This window comes from Oncorhynchus clarkii, chromosome 19 (genome assembly GCF_045791955.1).
Source record: "Oncorhynchus clarkii lewisi isolate Uvic-CL-2024 chromosome 19, UVic_Ocla_1.0, whole genome shotgun sequence".
In the NCBI taxonomy this organism is placed as follows: domain Eukaryota; kingdom Metazoa; phylum Chordata; class Actinopteri; order Salmoniformes; family Salmonidae; genus Oncorhynchus; species Oncorhynchus clarkii.
The window spans coordinates 19845785-19864138 of NC_092165.1; the positions used below are offsets into that span (position 1 = coordinate 19845785).

Below are 18354 nucleotides of genomic sequence, written 5' to 3' on the forward strand. Positions count from 1 at the left end.
ACACTCGGTTAGATAATGAAGTTCGTGACTCAGGTAAGCAGCCGACTGCAAGTGTTGTTTTTGCCTCAGCACCTAACATAAAACGGTGTTGGAATGCTTTTCAATGAAAGCGTTCGTAGCATGTGAGCGCCAAAGCTCATACAATACAAAAGGCAGTGCTGTAGTACTTTTCTTTATCTACAGTTAGATGGTAAACACGTTTGTAATTGTTCTAAAAACACCCCAATACTAAAATAGGCCCTTGGCTTTGTTTGTGCACAACCTCATTCCTCCTGGCAAGAAGCAGTGCCTGTCCAATAATAAGCCAGTAGTGGTGAATGGCTGACTGCTCAAAAGCAGAGTGTTAGTGTGTGTAGACCCATGTGTCTGTGCATGTTTATTGAATTATAGTCCCATACAGTAATGTCTGGGTTATGATTCGGTGTGTGGTTTGTGGATAACACACACACACACACATTCTGTTCCTGTAACCGGAGCTGGGCCTGGCATCTCAGAGAGCTCCAGGGTTCACGGAGTGGCCGCATTTAGAACTTGAACTTTTGATTGGTGCCCAGGCATGCAGGGAGGATACTCACAGAGAGTATATATGGCTCACTCTGTGTTTTCTTCACAATTGTTTTCTTCAGTCGTTTGTGTGTGTGTGCGTGGACTGTGTAAGGAATAGGGTACCATTTGAGACACAGTCTTAGTGTTTGGGTCGAGTTATAGGGCTGCAGTCTTACTAGTTCCTTGTTGTGTTGTCCTGGAACTCTGGAGAGCTGTTATAGGCTATAGGTCCTAGATACACAATCAATAACAGTTCAATAGGAGTGCATTTTGTGGCTGGTCGCCAGGGAGACAGGGGTGGGGGCCATATTGGCAGGACACCTTGGAGCCTGTTAGTGGTCGTTAGCTACAACTGGAAGGCTTCATGGTAGCCATAGAAGCCCTGTAGCCTGGGACAGAAATGCAGGTTGAACTAAGGTTTTGTGAATTAGGCACCAAACGGAAGAAAACAGACTGATACAGAGAGGGACTACAAGGATTTGTCCGAATAGAAACACACATTTTCCCTTTCCGCTGCTAAACATGTTCCTTTGTGTGCCCTAATGAACAAAACCCAGGTAGAGGTTTTAAAACCCAGGTAGAGGTTTTTCCACTGCCTGCATTCAGTCTGTCACTCCAAAGAAGTAAGGTTTCAAGGTTTTGAGGCTCTGCTTTGGGGAATGGTCTATCTATGCTAAGGTGAGAAAAACACACACCATAGGATGACTTAGGGTTGGTCATCTTATGTGAACATACCTAAAGGCTATAGGATGGATCAAGACTGACTTGTGCCACATCGATGGTAATTCTTGACCACAACGAGTAATGTTGCCATGTATATAATACAACGTTGAAGGTTATTGCACTGACAACTTTGATCCCTTGGTTGTTTTCATGGAAGATTGGTCAAATTTTTCCATTGATAGTGTCACGTTCTGACCTTAGTTCCTTTGTTTTGTCTTTGTTTTAGTATGGTCAGGGCGTGAGTTGGGGTGGGCAGTCTATGTTCTTTTTTCTATAATTTGGGATTTCTGTGTTTGGCCTAGTATGGTTCTCAATCAGAGGCAGCTGTCAATCGTTGTCCCTGATTGAGAACCATACTTAGTTAGCCTGGTTTCACCTTTGAGTTGTGGGTGATTATTTTCTGTTTTGTGTATTCACCGTACAGGACTGTTTCGTTTTGTTCGTTGTCGCTTTATTGTTTTGTTCTTTAGTGTTCTGAGTTATAATAAATATCATGAACACTTACCACGCTGCGCATTGGTCCTCCGATCCTTCCTACTACTCCTCCTCGTCAGAGCGACAATGTTTTGTCCTCACATTTGTCTTTAATGGAGACATTAGGATGTATGAGACATAACTCAGTATTTGTTGTAATATTCTGTAGGAGTACTATTACATGTGATTCAGGCCCTCTGAAAGCAGTTGGACATTTTGGATGATGATGCATTTAAAAGTCACAATAACCCTGACAACGACTTTTGTTCAGTTCAGACATGTTGTTTGTTTAGCTGCCCAAAGTAGTGACTACATGGGTGACCCCATAGAGATGCCCCGCAAACCCGGGTTCAAATAGTATTCGTAGGAGTTCAAATACTTTAGCTGGGCTTGATTAAGCTTGACTGGTGCACTGGAACCAATTTAAAAGTGTCCAAAGTCCCAAATCTCGCCCGTCTGGCCCTCAAGGCAGGCTCAATCAAACGCTCAAAGTATTTACAAGAAAACAAATGCTAGTTGAACCGAGGTGGTCTGATGATCCAGTGATATGGTGGGAAGTTTAGTTTCAGCAGCCAGCAGTCAGTGCACTGCTCCTAGAGAGTGAGCGCATTGCACTTAGCTGCATTCTCACCAGCTTTCAAACAGCCAAAGACCACACCCAACAGTATACCGGCGTCTCCATAGACTCAGTTGCTTAGTATCTATCAATCAATCAAATGTATTTATAAAGCCCTTTTTACATCAGCCGATGTCACAAAGTGCTAGACGTGCAGCTGCCATGTTAGTTTTCCCTCTAGTAGCGTCCTAGGCAGACGCCATGTTGGAAAAAAAGCACTCAATCATGTTCTTCACAGGGTAGTTAAAAAACGAGCATACTACTGTTTAGTACAGCTAAGTACTTCGTACTTGAATTAAGAACATTGTAACTATGTAATTAGGGAATGAGCCCTTTTTACTGTGTTTTACCATAATTAGCCATATTAATTCGTTTTGAGTGTCCAGTTGATAAATTGGCCATTGGGAAATCTTTTAAATCACCAAAGCATGGAAAGAGCAAACCAATGTTATTAAGAGGTAAAATTACCTGTGATAAAGTTGTTATCGGCTCAATTAAAAAAGGCACAGGGGCGTGAGGGAGTTAGCTAATGGACTACAAGATCGAGGAGTTATTTTAGCAAGCGAACTCTGAGTGGTAAGACACCTTTGTTCATCATTGTCCAGCAGACAAGGCTTATTTCTCAGGGCAGACTTGCTGCAGGGCATTTTAAAGGCTCTTTTAAGACCTTTTCATTTAACATTTCTTATTCATTCCCCTCGCAGACTTCCAAGGAAGATGATGTTGCCCCTATCCTCCAAGTAGAGATATTGATCTTGACCAGATTGAACTGTTAATGGGTTCTTTGCCGTTCATGGAGGTCCTATAAATTGTGAGTGGGCCTCGACTGACACAGATTAACCCCCTTGGTTCGTTCACTCACTGACAGTGCAGTCGGTGGGTGATGATAGCTGGTTCTCAACCACAACTTAGTTATCCACTTTGATGTTCAGGGTACTTGATCCGTTTCAAGTGCACACTTTTCACCTTGGCACCTTCTACCCTCCCTCAAGTGACTACAGGATTTTCTCTATCGCTTTCCATCTACAGAATCTATTCTGAGATGATGGCCAAGTCCCAAATGGCACTCTATTCCCTTTATAGTGCACTACTTTTTACCAGGGCCCGGTAGCAGACGGGTACTTACTACTAGTTGTGCATTTTATAACGCATAAGGTACCCAGTCAGACTAGCAGGGTGATCGGCTGTCCTTAGTATGTTCTAGGTTATCAAATGGCAATATTTTTGTCAAAACCCACTGGCTGTGTTCTGATATCCAGTATGAACCTAGCATTGGGCGTGCATTTTAGTGGCACTAGTATGGATCTTAGTGACTTGTCTGACTCCTAATGTTGTCTAGCATGGCATGGCCTCTCGGTAGGAGCATGGAGCTATAGATGTGACAGGGTCTTAGGCTTCTAGCGTATCAGCTCGCCTGCATTATGGAAATGGCCTATCAATCCTTAGCTTTGCCTCATCTATCAGCCTTTTTGAGGTCTGATTTGACAGCGTCTTCTTCAGGCTTCGCATGGCCCGGTATCGAGGAGCCCCCTCTTCCCTTTGGCGTGGTGGTATTGTGGTCATTTTGATGTTCTCCAAAGGCAAGGAGATGAAAGAGAAGTGATCAGAATGGACGGCGTTGGCTTTCTCCTGCCTGCGTGATGTCTTTTAACTATTGTAGTAGGTCTAGTAATCTACCATGCATCATAAATGGGCTACTCGTCACCATCCACAGCAGCTTTTTTTCTTTTCAGGACTGGGCTCTCCGTCCTGAAGGAGCACCATCTGTATTTCCTCGTGTTTCTATTTGTGGTGGAAACAGGAAACTCTTTCCTCTTTGAAGGGGATACTCTTTTGGAGAACAACAGGGGCCTAGAGGTTAGAGAGGCAGACCAGCAGCCGGAAGGTCAAGCCCCGGGCCGGGCAACACAAAAGTGAGAATGGAACTGAACTGGCAGCTGGAAGGCTGCTGGTCTCTGATCCCAATTACCATCTCCTGCCGTTGTGCCCTTGAGAAAGGCACTTAACCCCCCACAATTGCTGCTGCTGACCCTGTGCCTCTTAACGCGCGCGCGTGTGTGTGTGTGTGTGTGTTCTGCCTTTCCCAACACCGCCAGATACACATTTCCATTTTAACCAAAAGTTATATTATATTCTATTCTTTTAGCTACACAAAGGATAGACTGCACATCTGAATTAAGCTGCTACAGTATAGCCTAGCCTATAGACAGTACTCCGTCCGTTTTCTGTCAAGCATGTCACAGTAGGAGTGCTGATCTTGGATCAGGTCCCCCTTGTCCATGTAACCTTATCCATTTGTGTTGTAGAGAGAGGAAGATTGAGGGAGTGAGAAATAGAGAATGGGAGAGGGAGAAGTTATTATCATGCAAAGTTATTTTTGCTCCCATTACTTCACCTGCCATGGCGATGCCTACACTAAATAGCCCCCTATTCCCTAAACAGTGCACTATGTTTGATCAGTGCATTATATAGGGAATAGGGTGCCATTTGGGATATATCCCACGGTCACTACCAATCCTTCTTAGGACCAGAGTGGCCCAGTACTGACCTGTGTGATGTGTGGGAGAAGTTGAAGCACAGAATAAAATACAACACTACTATGTTGTATCTCTAGGATCTGAAGGCCCACCAGGGGCTAATTAGTTTAAACTAATACAGTACGGACTCTTTCTTAATACAAGCCCTCTCTTCCATGTATCTGTGGAATACTAGATTAATTGACACATTCAATCTCACTCACTCACTTGCTCTTTCTCTTTCTCTCTCCAGTGCCTGTCTGTCATTCACCTACTATAGGAATACAAATAGATAATAGATAATTCTTTAAAAGCAGACTTTCGTGACTAAACCTTGCTGGCTAGATCTAGGCCTAGAAAGTAAACAAGGTCTTTCTATGATTTTACAGAAGGCTAAGTAGATCTTGGTCATGGTCACTTGTTCTTTCTGATGTCTCACAAACAGCATTCACAGGACAATCATTCAGCATAAGTCTGAATCTCAAGTTGTACGTCAGCTACTTTTCACCAGCGCCCACAGAGCTATATAGGAAATGGGATGCCGTTTGGGGACACACTTTCTCACTATGCTAATCCCTGTGAGGCTCTGTCACTTTGCTGAGCATCTCTACTCTCTCTCTCTCTCTCTCTCCACCCCCTCCTCTCTCACTCTCAATTCAATTCAAAGGGCTATATTGGCAGCTCCCTCCCTCTTCTCTCTCTCTTTCTGCTGTTCCCTTTATCTGCCCTGTACCTGGGAACGCCTTGTTGTTCTTTTGATTCCATCTGAGGCAAATCTCCCTGTAGGGCTCAGAGCCTGGCAGTGTTGTCTACCCGCCCCACACCCCCTCCCATTGTCCATCCTGCCTGCTGCAGCGGCACTGTCTCTAGACACACACATATGCAATGACTGCCACACACCACGCACACAATTGCAGACTGACACACACACACACACACACACACACACACACAGTGTCAGGCGCACACACACACACACACACACACACACACACACACACTGTAGATCAGGGTCCAGTGTGGCCCCCCAGTACCTACTCAGCTCTCAGCTCGTCCCCCCCGCAGTGTGCAGGCCCTAGTGTCTTTGTGCATTAACTTCTCCATTGTTTACGACAGGATATTTTTTCTCTCCCTTTTTTAACCCCGACTATGCTATCTTTTTTTTTATGTTGATATATTCAGCACCCCCAAGGAAATATTGCGTCAGAAGCCCTTATTCACTACTGACTGCACAGACACACATAGGCCAGCATATGCTCACATTAGAGCTGTACTGTGTCTGTCAATCACTCACTATTGTCCTTTTTTCCATGTATAGGTGACTGCTGGATCATGTGTCTTGCAGTATGACATAGTATCAGCATTAAGGGTTAGCCTAATGAAGAGAAAGTGTATAGGAGAGAGGAAAGAGAGTATATAGAGAGAGAGAGCGAGAGAGGCACAACTCTATGACAACATAACCAACAAAAACGGGTCACAACTCCTGTAGCTTTGTCGCACGCTGGGTATGTACATAGTCAATGGGAAGCTTCGAGGGGACTCCTATGGTAGGTACACCTATTGCTCATCTGTTGGCAGTAGACTACTGTATCACTGACCTCAACCCAGAGTCTCTCAGAGTGCTCAGTCAGCCCACTGACACCCCTATCAGATCACAGCAAAATCACAGTCTACTTGAACAGAGTAATACTCAATCATGAGGCATCAAAGCCAAAGGAACTGAGTAATATTAAGCAATGCTATAGGTGAAAGGAATGTAGTGTGGAAACCTACCAAAAAACAATTAGGCAACATCAAATTCAATCCCTTTTAGACAACTTCCTGGACAAAACGTTCCACTGTAATAGTGAAGGTGTAAACTTGGCTGTAGAAAATCTAAACAGTATATTTGACCTCTCAGCTTCCCTATCAAATCTACACATTTCAAAAAGAAAACCGAAGAAAATGAACAATGACAAATGGTTTGATGAAGAATGCAAAAACTTAAGAAAGATATTGAGAAACCTGTCCAACAAAAAACATAGAGACCCAGAAAACCTGAGTCTGTCATGTTCTGACCTTAGTTCTTTTGTTATGTCTTTGTTTTAGTATGGCCAGGGCGTGAGTTGGGTGGGTTGTCTATGTTCGTTTTTCTATGTTGTGTTTTATGTTTGGCCTGGTATGGTTCTCAATCAGAGGCAGGTGTCGTTAGTTGTCTCTGATTGAGAATCATACTTAGGTATCCTTTTCCCACCTGTGTTTCGTGGGTGATTGTTTTCTGTTGAGTGTTTTATCTGCACCAGACAGAAAATATGGACACTTACCACGCTGCTCATTGGTCCTCACCTTCTTCCACCGACGAACGTTACAGAGTCTGTGAATCACTAAAACAATAGAGAAATACACTACGGAAAAAGAAGAAACAGCACGTCAGACATCAGCTCAATGTAATTGAATAATCCCTAAACTCTAACCACATCTGGGAAAATTGGAAAACAAACAACAACACAAAGAAGTATCTATTCAATATGGAGATGTATGGGTAAACCACTTCTCCAATCTTTTTGGCTCTATAACAAAGAACAAACATCAAAAACATATACATGATCAAATAAAAATCTTTGAATCAACTATTAAAGACTACAAAAACCCACTGGATTATCCAATTATCTTGAATGAACTACAGGACAAAATAAAACCCCCTCCAACCCAAAAAGGCCTGTGGTGTTGATGGTATCCTCAATGAAACGATAAAATATACAGACAACAAATTCCAGTTGGCTATACTTAAACTCTTTAACATCATCCTTATCTCTGGCATCTTCCCCAATATTTGGAACCAAGGACTGATCACCCCAATCCACAAAAGTGGAGACAAATTTGACCCCAATAACTACTATGGGATATGTGTCAACAGCAACGTTGGGAAAACCCTCTGAATTATCGTTAACAGCAGACTCGTACATTTTCTCAGTGAAAACAATGTACTGAGCAAATGTCAAATTGGCTTTTTACCAAATTATCGTACGACAGACCACGTATTCACCCTGCACACCCTAATTGACAAACAAACAAACCAAAACAAAGGCAAAGTCTTCTCATGCTTTGTTGATAAAAAAAAAGCCTTTGACTCAATTTGGCATGAGGGTCTGCTATACAAATTGATGGAAAGTGTTGTTGGGGGAAAAACATACGACATTATAAAATCCATGTACACAAACAACAAGTGTGCAGTTAAGATGGGAAAATAACACACATTTCTTCCCACAGGGCCGTGGGGTGAGACAGGGTTGCAGCTTAAGCCTCACCCTCTTCAACATACACTGCTCAAAAAAATAAAGGGAACACTAAAATAACACATCCTAGATCTGAATGAATGAAATATTCTTATTAAATACTTTTTTTCTTTCATATTTGAATATGCTGACAACAAAATCACACAAAAATTATCAATGGAAATCAAATTTATCAACCCATGGAGGTCTGGATTTGGAGTCACACTCAAAATTAAAGTGGAAAACCACACTACAGGCTGATCCAACTTTGATGTAATGTCCTTAAAACAAGTAAAAATGAGGCTCAGTAGTGTGTGTGGCCTCCACGTGCCTGTATGACCTCCCTACAACGCCTGGGCATGCTCCTGATGAGGTGGTGGATGGTCTCCTTAGGGATATCCTCCCAGACCTGGACTAAAGCATCCGCCAACTCCTGGACAGTCTGTGGTGCAATGTGGAGTTGGTGGATGGAGCGAGACATGATGTCCCAGATGTGCTCAATTGGATTCAGGTCTGGGGAACGGGCGGGCCAGTCCATAGCATCAATGCCTTCCTCTTGCAGGAACTGCTGACACACTCCAGCCACATGAGGTCTAGCATTGTCTTGCATTAGGAGGAACCCAGGGCCAACCGCACCAGCATATGGTCTCACAAGGGGTCTGAGGATCTCATCTCGGTACCTAATGGCAGTCAGGCTACCTCTGGCGAGCACATGGAGGGCTGTGCGGCCCCCCAAAGAAATGCCACCCCACACCATGACTGACCCACCGCCAAACCGGTCATGCTGGAGGATGTTGCAGGCAGCAGAACGTTCTCCACGGCGTCTCCAGACTCTGTCACGTCTGTCACATGTGCTCAGTGTGAACCTGCTTTCATCTGTGAAGAGCACAGGGCGCCAGTGGCGAATTTGCCAATCTTAGTGTTATCTGGCAAATGCCAAACGTCCTGCACGGTGTTGGGCTGTAAGCACAGCAGCATGTGAAATTTATTGGCAATCAGTGTTGTTTCCTAAGTGGACACTTTGATTTCACAGAAGTGTGATTGACTTGGAGTTACATTGTGTTGTTTAAGTGTTCCCTTAATTTTTTTGAGCAGTGTATATATCAACAAATTGGAGAGGGCGCTAGAACAGTCCGCAACACCAGGCCTCACCCTACTAGAATCTGAAGTCAAATGTCTACTGTTTGCTGATGATCTGGTCCTTCTGTCACCAACCAAGGAGGGCCTACAGCAACACCTAGATCTTCTGCACAGATTCTGCCAGACCTGGGCCCTGACAGTAAATGGTCCAGTCACCAGGATTACAAATACAAATTCCATCTAGACACCGTTGCCCTAGAGCACACAAAAAACTATACATACCTCGGCCTAAACATCAGCGCCACAGGTAACTTCCACAACGCTGTGAACGATCTGAGAGACAAAGCAAGAAGGGCCTTCTATGCCATCAAAAGGAACATAAAATTCAACATACCAATTATGATCTGGCAAAAAATGATTGAATCAGTAATAGAACCCATTGCCCTTTATGGCTGTGAGGTCTGGGGTCTGCTCACCAACCAATAATTCACAAAATGGGACTAACACCAAATTGAGACTCTGCATTCAGAATTCTGCAAAAATATCCTCTGTGTACAACGTAAAACACCAAATAATGCATGCAGAGCATAATTTGACCGATACCATCTAATTATGAAAATCCAGCAAATATCCGCTAAATTCTACAACCACCTATTGAGAAAGGCCGCGGTAGGCAGATCTGGCTCTCAAGAGAAGACAGGCTATATGCACACTGCCCACAAAATGAGGTGGAAACTGAGCTGCACTTCTCTCCTGCCAAATGTATGACCATATTAGAGACACATTTTTCCCTCAGATTACACAGAGCCACAAAGCCTTTGAAAACAAACCCGATTTTGATAAACTCCCATATCTACTGGGTGAAATATCACAGTGTGCCATCACAGCAGCAAGATCTGTGACCTGTTGCCACAAGAAAGGGGCAAACAGTGAAGAAATAACACCATTGTAAATACAACCCATATTTATGTATATTTATTTTCCCTTTTATACTTTCACCATTTGGTTCAGTAGCTATATTATCATGGCCTGACATCAGGACAGATTTTTCTCTGCCACCCGACCTGCATAGAATTGTTCCGAGAGCCAACCCAGTACCCGCCAATAACATCAATGTATTTAACAAAATTCACGCAAGCGGGGACGAGCGGGGTACGGAAGCAGTCTTTCCCCATTTAAAGCAATGCAGCCATGCCTGATTTCAAGGAGCAGTAAAAAGATACACGGTATTATAACTGTATTATAGCTCCCATCCACATTTCATGAATTATATATTTAGTGTAAATTCATGTCATAGTCACCAGGCAACTCCATTACTCTCAAAAGTTACTTCAACTTCAACCACTGAATGCTAGCGATGGCTTAGCTATGCTAGCTATTTTACCAGTTTGTCTTAAGTGTTAGCATGTGTAACAGATGTAAATCGTACTCTCCTTGCGTTGTGTTTTGTCCAAGTAAATCACATCAGCCAGTGGTCCCAGTTGAGCATCGTTTATTTCTGTTGCTGTTGTTAAATAGGAAACGGCACGTTAGTTGTGCAGGGAGTGCTTAACGGTATTGATGGCTGTCGATGGCAAAGCCCTTGCATCACATTTTCATACTGGGACAAACAAAATACAAAAATACAATACAAAATTTAACATGTGTAAATACCTGTTGTTAAATAGGAAACAGCACGTTAGTTTTGCAGGGCTTAACGATATTGATGGCTGTCAATGGCAAAATCTGTATCATGAAGACAACTGTGTTAGCAGTGGGCTTATGTGACCATTACGTTGGTGTATGCTAGCTAACACACTTATTTACAGCAATCATATGCCAAAGCACATCCCTAACAGGTACCATATACCCACGCATGTATAAATTAGTAATGTACAGCAAACTTGTACACAATGTAAAATAGAAAACAGTATTCAGAACGTGACCTACCCCTTGCATCACATTTTCATACTGGGAAGACCTGACGTTCGCAATCTCCCTCTATCTGCAAGCGGGGCCAATCACAACACGGCTTATTGTCATCAGAGTTGAACCAACCAATAAGAATGCTTGAACATTAAATACACCTTTCTTTACAGGCAAGTGGAAACATAACCAACCCTGTACACAAACATATTTATTTTTAAAGGATATGCAGTAGGTTGATAACTATATCACCAAAGTATGTTGGATCAGACATTCAGTCATATTTAATTAAGAGAATGAACAAGATTTAACAAGGCAGCCTTAGGGCTAATTAGATTTTTGGAGATTTTTACATGCAGTGAATGTCACATCATGAGGGACTATGGGACAGAGACACGGGCACTGCGTGTTTGTTTACTGCTAGGCAACCCAATGCAACAGTGCGTGGGCTGCCTACAGCTGCATGCAGTGCAGCAGAGAGAAGAGAAGAAATTAACATGCTTTAATTTTGCAATCATCTTAATTTAAAAAAATTCCGACCCGCGTTATAGTTGTTCTGAACCGCAAACTGACCCACGGGTTGAAGGAAGGTTTTCATTGCACCCGCCAGCTGATTGGGTACCCGACCCAATGCAGGACTCTTATACACTCACACACACATGCACCAAAAAGGCAAGAGCTACAGGATGTATTGGGAACAGCAATTGAATGGATTCTTATCTGTAAAAACATAGCGTTTATCTTGTGTATGTAGCTTATTATGACACAATAATACCAATTTGCTTGTGATGCTGTTGAAGTGTCATGACGTTTGTCACACCCTGACTGAATGACAGCACATTTGCTTGTCAGACCATATCATTCTATTACCAAAAGACAGAAAACTCAAGATCTTGTCCAAAATCCAATCCTTAGAACACAGCTTGCCATATGTAATTTCATGCTCTTGGTTTAGAATTTAAAAACCCAACAGTAATTCTATTTTTCTCTCATCTTGTTAATACGATTTAACCACTAAATGTTCTTCATTTACTTGGATGAGTAACGGCCGTGCTCATTCCGCCTGATTTTTATGTAGGCTTTCCAGAAATCTAAGTATAAACAGTATCTCGTCTCAAATACATTTACAACCTTAAAATTGTTTTGCATTTGGGAAGCGCAATATCGAGAATATCCCAGATTGCCCCTTTAATCCCTGCAAGGCCAGCCAAGAGGATGTCAGTACAGCTGTAAGTAATGGAGCCTTTTTATGCTCCCTTCCTGTCTTCAGAATATGAATCATAAATCGTCTGCCTCTGCCGCTGAGACGAAGGGCCATGCGAGGAGAGACAGCATGTGCGCTTTACAGATTTCCCCTCATTTGAGAAACCCAACAACATTTTTCCAAAGGGGCGGATGGGTGGCTGGCTTCAAGCTCTGTGAGAATTGCCCCCATGTTCTTAGAAGGGGATGGTTCAATTTGAGTGTGCTCAGTGTGTGTGCGCGGGTGTGGGCTTGCATGTGTGTGTGTGTGGAATTGCTAGTTTGGCCTTGCTGAATTTACTTCAAAGAGACTGAGGGGCGTCTGAGGGTCTGGTGCTGCCTTTGTTGTGTTTCAAAGTGAATAATTACAATAGGTGAGGACATGTGTTAGTGTGTCCAGGAAAGTAGTCAGTGCACTGCAGGAGCCAAAACTTAGTTGACTCTCACATAGTCACATAAGAATCAATTAGACTTAGTTGACTCTCACATAGTCACATAAGAATCAATTAGACTTAGTTGACTCTCACATAGTTGCATTAGAGTCAATTAGGATGTGTGTTGTCTATGTAGACGACAAAAGCCTGAGATATGACTAGTGTATTTCTAGCACTGATTAAAACATTTATTGGATGTTCAGAGGGACTTCAGTGTCAGTCTGTGTATATGAGCTTGTCTTTGAAATAAAACAACAAGCTATAAAACTCCTCAAGCATCTCCACCATCCAATTCTCCTATCTGGACTCAACATCATATTTTGAGCGAAGTTTATGATGCGTCTCCAATGGCATCCTATTCTCTATATAATGCCCTGGTCAAAAGTAGTGCACTACTGTATGTAGGGAATAGTAAGCCATTTGGGAAGCAGCCTATCCAGTCTAGAGACAATTTTGCGTTGCCCGGATAGAATTACTTGTCGCCAGTCATCTGTTTTTGTTATTGGTTCAAACTTGATCAATTTGTGGAGAAAAAAAAGTAATTACGAATACGGAAAGCAATTTGATTCTCCCATCGTCGTGCCTTGGTCCTTTTTATTCTGTAATGAGTGACGTGGTAAAAGGGAAATCTTTATGGCATATTGTCTGTTACAGGAAAGCAATAACATGGATTTCTCTTTAATAGTTCTTCAAAGGGAGAGGCCTGGCAGGTTTTTACATTACTCCATGTGTGTGTCCTAAAATGGCACCCTATTCCCTTTTTTCGGGAACTACATCTGGCCCACAGTAATGCACTGTGTAGGTCATTTGGGACGGACCCTACACCTTTCACTGTGCGGCTGCACAGTCAGCCATACACGAGGAGGGCATATTTTAAATGAAGTACAACCTGTAAGGCAAAATGACTGTTTCATAAACCCTTTATAAGGCTGCATAGCTGACTTCAGCCTTCATAAACCCTTTATAAGGCTGCATAGCTGACTTCAGCCTTCATACACCCTTTATAAGGCTGCATAGCTGACTTCAGCCTTCATAAACCCTTTATAAGGCTGTATATAGATGCTTACTTCAGGAATGATTCATAAGGAATATCATGCTAGTGGTTAGCTGCGAGGGACCCCAAAAACACCTTATGTTCGCCATATGCCTAATCTGCAACTGTGTATGGAGGGATCTTCCTGGTCCAGGCTAGCTAATACAAGTGTCACACTGTATGGAGGCACAACTTTGATTAAGTCTGTCACTTTGTTCTTTGAAGTTTGAAGTCTGTCTTCACAGGAGCTACCTGAGGAGGTGAGTGGGTGGGGTTGTGTTGAGTTGAGAGAAACGCCTGTGAAAGACGTTATCATCTAATAGGCTAGTCGTTGACTCATGCAGCAGGACACAGGCAGGAAATTGACACGTTGTAATTTCAACTAATTCGAGGCACGTGTTTAGCTGAAATTGCACTTAGATCATGTCCAGGAGAAGCTCGGCGGATGTCATCAGAGCAAACAAATGTCATTATGATCTCGAGAGCTATCAGTTTCATACCTGGTTTCTCTCTCTCTCTGGCTACAGAATCAGCCTTCTTCGTATAGGGCTCTCATGTGGGCTACAAGCCACCCCATTGTTTTTACTTTGAACTTGCAAGATATGTGCGAGTTTGTGTGTACACATGTGTAAGAGAGAGAGAGTGATGGTGCTTTAAAGAGAGAAAGAGAGAGAAAGTGAAATGGCACATATGTGTGTGCGAATGTGTGTACATGTGTGTATGTTTGTGTGTGTGTGGTTATGTATGTATACATGCATGTGTATGCCGGGGAAGCTGCAAGGCTGCGCTTAGGCTTCACACACGTTCCCGTATCTACTTTGATCAGCCTCTCTGGCTGTGCGATGGTGTGTGTGTGTGTGTGTGCTCTAGTGAACAGCAATATGAAAGGTTGAGCCCCAACTGCTACTGCTACTTTAGAGATTCCTCTAACATGGCACTCTCACACACACATGCGTACATATGGATGGGTACACACGTGTGCGCGCGTCACACCTGTCCGCACGCAAGCTCCAACACATACAGTATTTGTACACAGGCACGTGCACATACAGTACCAGTCAAAAGTTTGGACACACCTACTCATTCCAGAGTTTTTCTTTATTTTTCACTATTTTCTACATTGTAGAATAATAGTGAAGACATCAAAACTATGAAATAACACATATGGAATCATGTAGTAAACAAAAAAGTGTTAAATATTTAATATTTTAGATTCTTAAAAGTAGGTACCCCTGCCTTGATGACAGATTTGCACACTCTTGGCATTCTCTCAACCAGCTTCATGAGGAATGCTTTTCCAACAGTCTTGAAGGTGTTTCCACATATGCTGAGCACTTGTTGGCTGCTTTTCCTTCATTCTGTGCTCCAATTCATCCCAAACCTTCTCAATTGAGATCCGTCACTCTCCTTCTTGGACAAATAGCCCTTACACAGCCTGGAGGTGTGTTTTGGGTCATTGTCCTATTGAAAAACAAATGATAGTCCCTCTAAGCGCAAACCAGATGGAATGGCATATTGCTGCAGACTGCTGTGGTAGCCATGCTGGTTTAGTGTGCCTTGAATTCTAAATAAATCACTAACAGTGTCACGCCCTGGCCTTAGTTATCTTTGTCTTCTGTCTTTGTGTCTATGCACCAGATAGGACTGTTTCGGTTTTCACATTTGTTGTTTTGTATTTTGTAGTGTTCTCGTTTATCGTCTATATTAAAAATGTTGAACACTAACCACGCTGCATTTTGGTCCTCCTCTCCTTCAACGGAAGAAAACCGTTACAAACAGTGTCACCAGCAAAGCAACCCCACACCATCACACCTCCTCCTCCATGCTTCACGGTGGGAACCACACATGCGGAGATCATCACTTCACCTACTCTGCATCTTACAAAGACATGGCGGTTGGAACCAAAAATCTCAAATTTGAACTCATCAGACCAAAGGACAGATTTCCACTGTTCTAATGTCCATTGCTCGTGTTTCTTGGTCCAAGCCTTCTTCTTCTTATTGGTGTCCTTTAATAGTGGTTTCTTTGTAGCATTTCAACCATGAAGGCCTGATTCACACAATCTCCTCTAAACAGTTGATGTTGAGATGTGTCTGTTTTATTTGGACTGCAATCTGAGGCTAGTACCTCTAATGAACTTATCCTCTGAAGCAGAGGTAACTCTGGGTCTTCCATTCCTATGGCGGTCCTCATGAGAGCCAGTGTCATCATAATAGCGCTTGATGGTTTTTGCGACTTGAAATCCTGTGAAATGTTCCAGAATGACTGACCTTAATTTCTTAAAGTAATGATGGACTGTTTCTCTTTGCTTATTCGAGAAGTTCTTGCTATAATTTGGACTTGATCTTTTACCAAATAGGGCTATCTTCTGTATACGACCACTACCATGTCACAACACAACTGATTGGCTCAAACGCGTTAAGAAGGAAATAAATTCCACAAATGAACTTTTAACAAGGCACACCTCTTCATTTAAATGCATTCCAGGGACTACCTCATGAAGCTGGTTGAGAGAATGCCAAGAGTGTGCAAAACTGTCATCAAGAATCTCAAATATAAAATATGTTTTGATCTGTTTAACACTTTTTTGGTTACTACATGATTACACATGTGTTATTTCATAGTTTTGTGTTTACTAGTATTCTACAATGTAGAAAACAGTCAAAATAAAGAAAAACCCTGGAATGAGTAGGTGTGTCAACTTTTGACTGGTACTGTACACACACATATGACACATGCACAAGCACACACTCCTGCTCCTGTGAATCTGGGCCACTGCAGAGGTAGCATATTAGCTCCTGTAATGAGAAGTGATAGGGACATTTTTAGACTGGCTTTTCTCTGAATGTTACAGAATCCTTAATGCACATTTAATCTATGTAAGCACACCTTCAATATTTCAAAAGTGTGCTCTATCTGACATTTGCCTCAACCCTCTCTCCAAATACTCTTCTATATTTACCTAACTCTGAGTACACTGAGTATTATTGAACAGTCTCACTGTAAGTCACTTTATATTCTTAGCTGCTTTTTATTCATATATCCTAACTTCCTCTAACTTCGGACACTCTCTAGCGGTTGTAGGATTAAATCACCTCGAGCTCAACATTTAAATGGCCTGGAAAATAACGGTACGTTTTGCGACTAAAGACACCCTTCTAGCTAGCTGACCACCGATTTTCCTTGCAGTTTATCTTCTTTGGGATAGGGGCAGCATTTTCACTTTTGGATGTAAGGAGGCAGAGGAAACTCTGAAGTTTCTACAAGTGTTTGAATGATGTCTGTGAGTATAACAGAACTCATATGGCAGGCAGAAACCTGAGAAAAAATCCAAACAGGAAGTGGGAAATCTGAGGTTTGTAGTTTTTTAACTCTTCTGTATATAGTTTGATATGTTTCTACGACCAGTAATATAACGTTTAGAACTTTTCGTCCGACGTTCGGCTGGACCTGAACGCGCGTTTGGATTTGTTTACCAAACGCCCTAACAAAAGAAGCTATTTGGACATAAATTATGAACTTTATCGAACAAATCAAACATTTATTGTGGAACTGGGATCCCTGGGAGTGCATTCTGATGAAGATCATCAAAGGTAAGTGAATATTTATAATGCTATTTCTGACTAATGTTGACTGCGCAACATGGTGGATATTTGTTTTGGCTGGTTTGGGCTCTGAGCTCCCTCCGTACTCAGATTATTGCAGGGTATGCTTTTTCCGTAAATGTTTTTGGAAATCTGACACAGCGGTTGCGTTAAGGAGAAGTGTATCTAAAGTTCCATGCATGCATTTCATCAACATTTATAATGAGTATTTCTGTGAATTGATGTGGCTCTCTGCAAAATCACAGCATGTTTTGGAACTACTGAACATAACACGCCAATGTAAAAGTAGATTTTTGGATATAAATATGCACTTTATCGAACACAACATACATGTATTGTGTAACATGAAGTCGTATGAATGTCATCTGATGAAGATCATCAAAGGTTAGTGATGAATTTTATCTCTATTTTTGCTTTTTGTGACTCCTCTCTTTGGCTGGAAAATTGGCTGGGTTTTTCTGTGACTTGGTGGTGACCTAACATAATCGTTTGTGGAGCTTTCTCTGTAAAGCATTTTTTAAATCAGACACTGTGGCTGGATTATCGAGAATTTTATCTTTAAAATGGTGCCTAATACTTGTATGTTTGAGAAATTTGATTTATGACATTTCTGTTGCTTTGTATTTGGCGCCCTGCAATTTCATTGGCTGTTGGCTCTGCTAGCGGAACCCCAGCCCTAGACAGGTTATGTAAGTTAAGTTATGTTTTGAGAGTTTTCAAAAAAGTTATATGTATACACATTTTGTGGGACACGCTGTGTATATTGTAAAATTCGACTTGGCGACAGACCACACATAATTTAAAATCCAACTTTTTACCTAAATTATTCATACTCATTTATATGTTAGTATTAAACTGTTATCTACTTTCTCGAAACATAAAATCAATCTGTAAAACAAATAATGGGATTTTTTTTTGGTTACAAC

The 18354-nt window shown here is 42.1% G+C and overlaps 1 protein-coding gene across 3 annotated transcripts in view; it reads left to right on the forward strand.

The window, feature by feature from the left end:
- LOC139374910 (catenin alpha-2) overlaps positions 1 to 18354 on the forward strand; it is a 677819-nt gene that overhangs the window by 1102 nt on the left and 658363 nt on the right. The window contains exon 2 of one of the 3 annotated variants that reach the window (XM_071116132.1): positions 3064 to 3170. The exons of the other annotated variants lie outside the window; for them this stretch is intronic. The gene's annotated coding sequence lies outside the window, so the exon portion shown is untranslated. The remainder of the gene's footprint in view (positions 1 to 3063; positions 3171 to 18354) is intronic. 3 annotated transcript variants of the gene reach the window in all.